The sequence below is a fragment of the Salvelinus alpinus genome, chromosome 24 (genome assembly GCF_045679555.1).
Source record: "Salvelinus alpinus chromosome 24, SLU_Salpinus.1, whole genome shotgun sequence".
NCBI lineage: Eukaryota > Metazoa > Chordata > Actinopteri > Salmoniformes > Salmonidae > Salvelinus > Salvelinus alpinus.
Window position 1 is genome coordinate 5,515,361 of NC_092109.1, and position 9,360 is coordinate 5,524,720.

A 9,360-nucleotide genomic window follows, 5' to 3' on the forward strand; every position below is an offset into this window, starting at 1 on the left:
TTCCTTTCAATCTTTTACCCAGATTTTAGCAGCGATTCAGAGAAGCACATTTTGTTTATTTTAAAAACAAGAACCACCAGTCAGGAGGATACAGACAAGGGAGTTATGGTTAAGCATAATGACTATGGCTCTAGATTGTTGGAAAAGGCTGTTTCAGGTGTTTGAAAAATGCTAAAATCTCCAACCATCCTCACGTACGTTGTGCCCCTCAGATCTTTGGGGTGCACGACAGCCCTGGGAAGAAGCAGTTGTGATGGGTTTGTAGCATGAATGTATGTGTGTGTTTTAATTGAAATGTACTATTATTTGTTAACAATATAGTAGGCTTAGTCTTTTTACTACATTTCTATCTTGCAATAGAGAAAAATCTAACTACTTCTACTTGTTTCTTCATTCCATCAAGAGCTGTTACACTCAAGTATTTACTATGTATTAGGCTAACTACATGAAAAAGTAGCAATATCATACAGGCATAATCAACGAGATTCAGCCGCGGGCCGATTTTTTTCTTGAGCTGATGTTCAGGTGGGCCAGAACATCATAACAGAAAATGTGTGGACTGCAAATTGACCGAAAGAACCTTGCTCGTATACGATCACATACACGGAGTGTACAAAACGTTAGGAACACCTGCTCTTTCCATGACAGACTGACCAGGTGAAAGCTATGACCCCTTATTGATGTCACCTGTTAAATCCACTTCAAATCAGTGTAGATGAAGGGGAGGAGACAGGATAAAGACAGAATTTTAAGACTTGAGACATGGATTGTGTTTGTGTGCCATTCAGACGGTTTGGGTAAGACAAAATATTTAAGTGCCTTTGAACGGGGCATGGTAGTAGGTAGACAGGTGCACCGGTTTGAGTGTCAAGAACTGCAATACTGCTGGGTTTTTTGCGCTCAAAAGTTTCTCGTGTATATCAAGAGTGGTCCACCACCCAAAGGACATTCAGCCAACTTAACATCTGTGGGAAGCATTGGAGTCAACATGGTCCAGCATCCCTGTGGAACACCATGCCCCGACAAATATTAGGAAGGTTTTCATCTCTCTATGATGCGTAGGAATACTTGGAACAGAATTCCAAAATTAAAAATCACTCATAGCTGATTTTCTGGTGTTCTGCAGTCTGTCAAACATTTAAAAAAAAATATATGATACATTTTTGCACAGAAAAAAAAAAAATGGGCCAAAACCCTCAAATTCTTTAAATCAAATCAAAGATGAGAGAATAGTCCAAATAAATTATAAAATAGCAGTGCAGATAGCAACCTTTTGCTAAGTGCAGAGATATATTATAGGTAATGAATGTTTAGGGGAATGTGCCAGACTTTGAGGCGCAGCAGAAAGATCAGTGTACCTGAAACCCAGAAGTTATAAGGGCACAAGGCGAGACCCAGATGCAGACACGGGATGCAGATGGTTTGAGTCTTTGTTGTTTATTATAATCCAAGGAGTAGGCAAGATGATGGTTGTGGATAGGCAAAATAGCAAAATCAGGTCAGAGTCCAGTAGGTACAGAGTGGCAGGCAGGCAGGCTCAAGGTCAGGTCAGGGCAGGCTGCATGATCAGGCAGGCGGGTTCAAAGTCCAGACAGGCAAGGTCACAACCGGGAGGACTATCAAAAGCGGGAGACCAGGAAAACCACTCTGGTTGACTTGACAAACAAGACAATGTGGCAACAGACAAGCAGAGAACACAGGAATAAGTACCCAGGGACTAATGAGGAAAACAGGTGACACCTGGAGGTGGGTGGAGACAATCACAAAGACAGGTAAAACAGATCAGGGTGTGACAGAAGTTGTCAGTTAAAATCTCTGGTGGGTTCTTATTTTAGCAGTGATAACAGTGATAACACATGGAGTTGCACATTTAAAAACATGTGATGTGTTTAATTTTCCAAAAACATGTGAAATGTCACATGCAAAGTGTTCCAAAAACCAGTTTGCACATGTGAAATCAAGTGATTTTCCACTTGTGAAATTGTGGTTCAACATGTGATAACAGCAATGGCTAACAGTGTAGTTTCATGTTAATTTTGTGGTACTTTCTATAGTCATTTTACGGTACATTTACACAGTAATAGGATACCGTATTAGTGTTTTGCTATATATTTACTGTCAGTCGCATTGCACTTGGTTACCTTTTGGCCCGTCCTGCAAATTAACTTGCTATGCCTCACTTGCAATTGTATTTAACCTTATAGAATACCTTGAAAAAAAGTCCTGTAATTTTATTGAAAGTTATCGGATACTGAGTTGCTGTGAAAATAGTGGAAATAACTTAATGTGTTTCTACAGCTGAACTGTATTTTGTCAGTAATTATACAACAAACTGTATTCAGGAAGTACACAGAAAATAAAGAATACATTTCTGCACTTTACTAAAATTTGCCCAGAATGAAGTCAATAACTGTGCGATTATGTGACAACACCAGCTGAAAAGTAACAGTGCTCAGGGACTCTTGACATTAAGGCCTAGATTCAATCAGATTAAGGGTAAACCTGTGAAAAACACGTGTTTTGGCAGTGTCAGGGGTGTACATGTGTTAGAGGTGTTACCTCGTTATAGCTGTGAAATGATTAAAATAAAATAATGAGGATTTGTATCAGCCTTATTAAGGTGTATATTACAAATCACATTCCAGTGATCCAACGTGTAAACAAGGCTGCATGGGATTTCTCTTAACGGAGCTCCGGCTGCCAATAGCAATATCAGCTTCAGGGATAACGCTGGGAGACGCTTGTGGATTTGAAAGCTCTAACACAACCGCCATGCCAGTGTCCACTCGCTTGGATCTGATCAAATCCAGCATTAAGTGTGCATAAATGCTCTCGGGATTTGAATTTGCAACCTTTCGTTCCGGAGTACAATAATCTCAACAGTGCCACCAGATGGTTATTTGTTAGCAAGAACACAAAAATTAGGAACACCTTCCTAGTATTGAGTTGTACCCCTTTTTGCCCTCAGAACAGCTTCAGTGTCGGGGCAAGGATTCTACAAGCTGTCGAAAGCATTCCACTGGGATGCTGGACCATGTTGACTCCAACGCTTCCCACAGTTGTGTCAAGTTGGCTGTATGTCTTTTGGGTGGTGGACCATTCTTGATACACACAGGAAACTGTTGAACGTGAAACACCTAGCAGCGTTGCAACTCTTGACACACTCAAACCAGTGCACCTGGCACCTGCTACTATACCCCGTTCAAAGGCACGGAAATCTTTTGTCTTTCCCATTCCCCCTCTGAGTGGCACACACACAATTCATGTCTCAATTGTCTCAAAGCTTAAAAATATGTCTTTAACTTGTCTACTCCACTTCATCTACTGTGATTGAAGTAGATTTAACAGGTGACATAAATAATGGTTTGCGTCAAAGCTTCGCAACAACGTCGCTACTAATCCATGCAATCAATAGTGCAGTCCCAAAAGATAACAACCACGACCTAGAGCGAGCGGTACACTGATGGTCGAATTAAACACTTTACAACTAAGCACGCTGAAACTAAACAAGACTTCTGCAGCATTGCAAGCACAATCGAACTGCAGCGCCGACCGAGAGCTCGCTCCCAGAGAGCCGGGAGAGCGATCTTCATTTCCTCCTTTCTGACTGCTGATGCGCTCTTGAAGTGGCCATGCACGGTGAAGGCCCCATGCAGGATTTCACCACAAGTGTGTAATTGTAAACTTCACAGTAATTTACTGTAGCTAATCCATCACACTCACTGACCTGATGGTCTGGTTGGAAAGTGAGTATTAGAATTACATGGTGACTAGCCATAAATGAAATATCATTCGGTTCTTTGGTATCACATGCACTTATGATTCCTTTAACAAGCCTTTAACACCTCTACGCAGACGACACCATTCGGGTATACTTCTGGCCCTTCTTTGGACACTGTGTTAACAAACCTCCAGAGGAGCTTCCATGCCATACAACACTTCTTCCGTGGCCTCCAACTGCTCTTAAATGCTAGTAAAACTAAATGCATGCTCTTCAACCGATCGCTGCCTGCACCCGCCCGCCCTTCTAGCATCACTACTCTGGACGGTTCTGACCTAGAATATGTGGACAACTACAAATACCTAGGTGTCTGGTTAGACTGTAAACTCTCCTTCTAGACTCACATTAAGCATCTCCAATCCAAAATTAAATCTAGAATCGGCTATTTCGCAACAAAGCATCCTTCACTCATGCTGCCAAACATACCCTCGTAAAACTGACTATGCTACCGATCCTTGACTTCGGCGATGTCATTTACAAAATAGCCTCCAACACTCTACTCAGCAAATTGGATGAAGTCTATCACAGTGCCATCCATTTTGTCACCAAAGCCCCATATACTACCCACCACTGCGACCCGTATGCTCTCGTTTCTTGGCCCTCGCTTCATTATTCGTCGCCAAACCCACTGGCTCCAGATCATCTACAAGTCTTTGCTAGGTAAAGCCCCGCCTTATCTCAGCTCACTGGTCACCATAGCAGCTTCATGCCTGTCCTTTAGCTCAGTTCGGAAGGACAAATGTATCTTTGATATTTTTTGGGTGGTTTAATACATAATTCACAGTATAATTATTAACTTGACCGTGCTTAAAGAGATATTACATTTCTGATTTGATATTGTTACAGATCTATCAATCATTGCCCTTTTAAGAGGCTTTCAAAAGGCTCCTTGATATTTGAAGTTGAATCTGTGCTTGAAATTCAATACTTGAATGAGGGACCTTACAGGTGTTGTATTTATTTTATTATTATTTATTTTTTTCACCTTTATTTAACCAGGTAGGCTAGTTGAGAACAAGTTCTCATTTGCAACTGCGACCTGGCCAAGATAAAGCATAGCAGTGTGAACAGACAACACAGAGTTACACATGGAGTAAACAATAAACAAGTCAATAACATGGTAGAAAAAAAAGAGAATCTATATACAATGTGTGCAAAAGGCATGAGGTAGGCAATAAATCGAATAATTACAATTTAGCAGATTAACACTGGAGTGATAAATCATCAGATGATCATGTGCAAGAAGAGATACTGGTGTGCAAAAGAGCAGAAAAGTAAATAAATAAAAGCAGTATGGGGGGTGAGGTAGGTAAATTGGGTGGGTAGTTTACAGATGGACTATGTACAGCTGCAGCGATCGGTTAGCTGCTCGGATAGCAGATTTTTAAAGTTGTTGAGGGAGATAAAAGTCTCCAACTTCAGAGATTTTTGCAATTCGTTCCAGTCGCAGGCAGCAGAGAACTGGAAGGAAAGGCGTCCAAATGAGGTTTTGGCTTTAGGGATGATCAGTGAGATACACCTGCTGGAGCGCGTGCTGCGGGTGGGTGTAGCCATCGTGACCAGTGAACTGAGATAAGGCGGCACTTTACCTAGCATAGCCTTGTAGATGACCTGGAGCCAGTGGGTCTGACGACGAACATGTAGCGAGGGCCAGCCGACTAGGGCATACAGGTCGCAGTGGTGGGTCGTATAAGGTGCTTTAGTAACAAAACGAATGGCACTGTGATAAACTGCATCCAGTTTGCTGAGTAGAGTATTGGAAGCTATTTTGTAGATGACATCGCCGAAGTCGAGGATCGGTAGGATAGTCAGTTTTACTAGGGTAAGTTTGGCGGCGTGAGTGAAGGAGGCTTTGTTGCGGAATAGAAAGCCGATTCTTGATTTGATTTTGGATTGGAGATGTTTGATATGAGTCTGGAAGGAGAGTTTGCAGTCTAGCCAGACACCTAGGTACTTATAGATGTCCACATATTCTAGGTCGGAACCGTCCAGGGTGGTGATGCTAGTCGGGCGTGCGGGTGCAGGCAGCGACCGGTTGAAAAGCATGCATTTGGTTTTACTAGCGTTTAAGAGCAGTTGGAGGCCACGGAAGGAGTGTTGTATGGCATTGAAGCTCGTTTGGAGGTTAGATAGCACAGTGTCCAAGGAAGGGCCGGAAGTATATAGAATGGTGTCGTCTGCGTAGAGGTGGATCAGGGAATCGCCCGCAGCAAGAGCAACATCATTGATGTATACAGAGAAAAGAGTCGGCCCGAGAATTGAACCCTGTGGTACCCCCATAGAGACTGCCAGAGGACCGGACAACATGCCCTCCGATTTGACACACTGAACTCTGTCTGCAAAGTAGTTGGTGAACCAGGCAAGGCAGTCATTAGAAAAACCGAGGCTACTGAGTCTGCCGATAAGAATATGGTGATTGACAGAGTCGAAAGCCTTGGCCAGGTCGATGAAGACGGCTGCACAGTAATGTCTTTTATCGATGGCGGTTATGATATCGTTTAGTACCTTGAGCGTGGCTGAGGTGCACCCGTGACCGGCTCGGAAACCGGATTGCACAGCGGAGAAGGTACGGTGGGATTCGAGATGGTCAGTGATCTGTTTGTTGACTTGGCTTTCGAAGACCTTAGATAGGCAGGGCAGGATGGATATAGGTCTGTAACAGTTTGGGTCCAGGGTGTCTCCCCCTTTGAAGAGGGGGATGACCGCGGCAGCTTTCCAATCCTTGGGGATCTCAGATGATACGAAGGAGAGGTTGAACAGGCTGGTAATAGGGGGTGCGACAATGGCGGCGGACAGTTTCAGAAATAGGGGGTCCAGATTGTCAAGCCCAGCTGATTTGTATGGGTCCAGGTTTTCCAGCTCTTTCAGAACATCTGTTATCTGGATATGGGTAAAGGAGAAGCTGGGGAGGCTTGGGCGAGTAGCAGCGGGGGGGGCGGGGCTGTTGGCCAAGGTTGGAGTCGCCAGGAGGAAGGCATGGCCAGCCATTGAGAAATGTTTGTTGAAGTTTTCGATTATCACGGACTTATCAGTGGTGACCGTGTTACCTAGCCTCAGTGCAGTGGGCAGCTGGGAGGAGGTGCTCTTGTTTTCCATGGACTTTACAGTATCCCAGAACTTTTTGGAGTTAGAGCTACAGGATGCAAATTTCTGCTTGAAAAAGCTGGCCTTTGCTTTCCTGACTGACTGCGTGTATTGGTTCCTGACTTCCCTGAACAGTTGCATATCGCGGGGGCTCTTCGATGCTATTGCAGTTCGCCACAGGATGTTTTTGTGCTGGTCGAGGGCAGTCAGGTCTGGAGTGAACCAAGGGCTATATCTGTTCTTGGTTCTGCATTTTTTGAACGGAGCATGCTTGTCTAATATGGTGAGGAAGTAACTTTTAAAGAATGACCAGGCATCCTCAACTGACGGGATGAGGTCAATATCCTTCCAGGGTACCCGGGCCAGGTCGATTAGAAAGGCCTGCTCGCAGAAGTGTTTTAGGGAGCGTTTGACAGTGATGAGGGGTGGTCGTTTGACCGCGGACCCGTGGCGGATACAGGCAATGAGGCAGTGATCGCTGAGATCTTGATTGAAGACAGCAGAGGTGTATTTGGAGGGCAGGTTGGTCAGGATAATGTCTATTAGGGTGCCCATGTTTACGGATTTAGGGTTGTACCTGGTGGGTTCCTTGATGATTTGTGTGAGATTGAGGGCATCAAGCTTGGATTGTAGGACTGCCGGGGTGTTAAGCATATCCCAGTTTAGGTCACCTAACAGAACAAACTCTGAAGCTAGATGGGGAGCGATCAATTCACAGATGGTGTCCAGGGCACAGCTGGGAGCTGAGGGGGGTCGGTAGCAGGCGGCAACAGTGAGAGACTTATTTCTGGAGAGATTAATTTTTAAAATTAGAAGTTCGAACTGTTTGGGCATAGACCTGGAAAGTATGACAGAACTTTGCAGGCTATCTCTGCAGTAGATTGCAACTCCTCCCCCTTTGGCAGTTCTATCTTGACGGAAAGTGTTATAGTTGGGTATGGAAATCTCAGAATTTTTGGTGGCCTTCCTAAGCCAGGATTCGGACACGGCAAGGACATCAGGGTTGGCAGAGTGTGCTAAAGCGGTGAGTAAGGCAAACTTAGGGAGGAGGCTTCTGATGTTGACATGCATGAGGCCAAGGCTTTTTCGATCACAGAAGTCAACAAATGAGGGTGACTGGGGACATGCAGGGCCTGGGTTTACCTCCACATCACCCGTGGAACAGAGGAGTAGTAGGATGAGGGTGCGGCTAAAGGCTATCAAAACTGGTCGCCTAGAGCGTTGGGGACAAAGAATAAAAGGAGCAGATTTATGGGCGTGGTAGAATAGATTCTGGGCATAATGTGCAGACAGGGGTATGGTGGGGCACGGGTACAGCGGAGGCAAGCCCAGGCACTGGGTGATGATAAGAGAGGTTGTATCTCTGGACATGCTGGTCTCAATGGGTGAGGTCACCGCATGTGTGGGGGGTGGGACAAAGGAGGTATCAGAGGTACGGAGAGTGGAACTACGGGGTCCATTGCAAACCAAAACAATGATAATGATAACTAGCCTGAACAACAGTATGCAAGGCATATTGATATTTGAGAGAGACATACAATAAGGCATAAAGTGATTGCAGGTCTTGATTGGGAGAGCTAGCTAAAACAACAGGTAAGATAACAGCAGCTAGTCCACTAACACAGCAACAACAGGTAAAAATGGCGACGACTAGGCAGAGAGGGTCGGATTAACTACACACAGATCCTGAGTTAAAGCACAGAGCCGACAGATAAAACACAAATAAACAGAATGGAGTACCGTGAATTAATGGACAGTCAAGCAGGCATCAGCTATGTAGCCAAGTGATCATAGTGTCCAGGGGGCAGCCGTAGATGGAGCAGGGAGGCCTCCACTAAGCTAGCACGCGGCGTTTAAAGTTAGTAGCCCGGGGGGTGGTCTGCTCAGACGGAGGGGGTCTGCTCAGACGGAGGCCGGTTGAGGGCACAGCGGATGGGGTATTCGTCTGCAGACCAGACGTGGTCGTGTCGACAGAGAATCCAAGCCGGATGGCGATGGCGAAAGAGAGGTTGTGAATTGTAGAATTGTGTTTGCTAACTGGTGCTAGCTTCGTGGCAGTGGCGCTAGCTGCGCTAGCTGCAAGCTAGCTGTGAGGATCAGAAGTAGTGGCTCAGGGATTACGGCAGGAATCCGGCGTTGTTGTCGAGAGACAGTCCGATGCTGGTAAATTGGTGAGTAATATCCAGGCTAATAACAGGGCTGGTGTCTGTGCAGAAGGTAAAAGCTGCTAGCAGCGGCAAAAAATGGCTAAATTAGCTTGTAGCTGATTAGCTGGTTAGCTACTGGGGGTTCTTGAAAGTGTTCCAAAGTTAAAAAATAATAGCGATTCCGTATCACATTGGGTGAGGTAGGTTACCGGAAGGTATAATCGAATTAAAAATCGAAAAGAGATAGAAAAAAAATGTTAAAATATATACAAGAAATACGAAAAAATACGAACGTACACGAGAGGACTAAAGAAACACGTCTACACTGCTACGCCATCTTGGATCGTA

The 9,360-nt window shown here is 44.8% G+C and overlaps 1 long non-coding RNA gene across 1 annotated transcript in view; it reads right to left on the bottom strand.

Moving 5' to 3' along the window:
• Window positions 1–9,360, bottom strand: part of LOC139551928 (uncharacterized) — a 225,725-nt gene that overhangs the window by 170,492 nt on the left and 45,873 nt on the right. The gene's annotated exons all lie outside the window — the stretch shown is intronic.